Source organism: Pyxicephalus adspersus, chromosome 1 (assembly GCF_032062135.1).
Source record: "Pyxicephalus adspersus chromosome 1, UCB_Pads_2.0, whole genome shotgun sequence".
Taxonomy (NCBI): Eukaryota; Metazoa; Chordata; class Amphibia; order Anura; family Pyxicephalidae; genus Pyxicephalus; species Pyxicephalus adspersus.
The window spans coordinates 32,592,733-32,594,213 of NC_092858.1; the positions used below are offsets into that span (position 1 = coordinate 32,592,733).

The window sequence follows — 1,481 nt, forward strand, 5'->3', positions numbered from 1 at the left end:
TGTGTTTCAGCTTTGCTCTTCTCTGCAATAGCTTCATATTGTTTCTTTACATCGTTCAGCATGTCACCCAAGTCAAGGTCTCGGTTATTGTCCATGGATAGAATGACAGAGGTGTCACTTGTTGCTCCTTGGGCATTTTGAAGCTCCTGTAAATCACATAAAGCAATCATGAAAGAAATGATAAATACAGCTTTTGGGAACTTTTAGGAACAATAAGTAGTTCTTGGCACTGGGATTTCAGCAGAAAAGAAACATCTGAGGTGTCATAAACTGGTCAAACTGACATTTGTGGTTCTGATAATGAGAGAGAGAGAGACTGAGCATTTTTTAGTACAAGCTTCTTGGACATTTATAAAATATTAGTTGCAGGATTGTTGGTATTAATCGTGCTAATAGGTTTAATTTATTTTCTTATTTATATTTTGTATATTTCACTTTTTTTTTACTTTCCCTCCTCCAATTGATAGATCAGACTGAATTACAATATTCAAAAGTGCTTTCCAAAGTTAGAATGTGCTAATTCCACAAAAACAAGAGCACCACAATATTCACCAGCACTAACTATAGGTCTACCATTCTGCCTGGGAAAATTAGTTATTACTCCATAATAATTATTAACAGATTAAATTGTCTCTTCACAAAACTTTCATTTGGATAGCGTGCAGAAGGTTTGAACCTGCCTTTTCTTTCTGGCTAAGGGAGATTCACTCTCTGTATCAGTGACCACTGTCAATGAAAATAGAGCAAATCCCAAATTTTTGAGCTTTTCCCAGAAAAGAAAATTACAGGAAGGCGAGCACTGACATTTTAGGAACAACTTTTTAGGAGGTGAGATTCCTGTCAATTTAGAGATTTTTTTTTTAATTTCCTGTTACGTCTCTTGGATAGAAAGTAAAATCTCCCTAATGGTACACAGACAACAAAAAATAAACTTTCATGAGTTTTAACCCTTCCTTACTCTATCCAATGCTAAAAAAGAATGGTGTTACATACATTTTAGGTATGACAAAAATACATTTGACAGCTTACAGCATTATACAATGTTCTCAAGAAGTTCAGCTCATCTGTGTATACGTCCACCTTGGCCTCCAAATCAGTTTTGATCATAAATGCAGCATCCACATCCTGAAAAATAACAACACTGAAATGATTTGCTTTGCATGACTAAACTAGACCATGGAAACATGTTATGTTTATCTGGAACACAGATTTTGCTTGTCCATATCTAAAATATCAACATAGCTATGGTGTATCTAAAATAACTAGATTACTTTTCCAACACAGATTTTACTGGTGTATTTCTGCATCAAAAGCATCACTGCAGCCCAATAACAATGTTGAGTTAACAAACTGTTTTACTAGAACATCAGAAATCAGCATTTTAGCATCAGGATTTTAGCTGAAATTATTAAAATTAAGGTGTTTTGTCGAATTTATTTTACCTTTTTAAGCACCACAAAGTCGTTTTCTGCTTGTGTACG

The 1,481-nt window shown here is 34.4% G+C and overlaps 1 protein-coding gene and 1 long non-coding RNA gene across 2 annotated transcripts in view; both read right to left on the bottom strand.

The window, feature by feature from the left end:
- LOC140321746 (keratin, type II cytoskeletal 75-like) overlaps positions 1 to 1,481 on the bottom strand; it is a 19,664-nt gene that overhangs the window by 16,989 nt on the left and 1,194 nt on the right. The window lies entirely within an intron of this gene.
- On the bottom strand, positions 7 to 1,481 carry LOC140326705 (uncharacterized). Its single transcript, XR_011919918.1, has 3 exons — positions 1,443 to 1,481; positions 1,030 to 1,125; positions 7 to 146 (listed from the first exon to the last, which is right to left on the bottom strand). It is a non-coding gene; the product is annotated as an uncharacterized lncRNA (long non-coding RNA).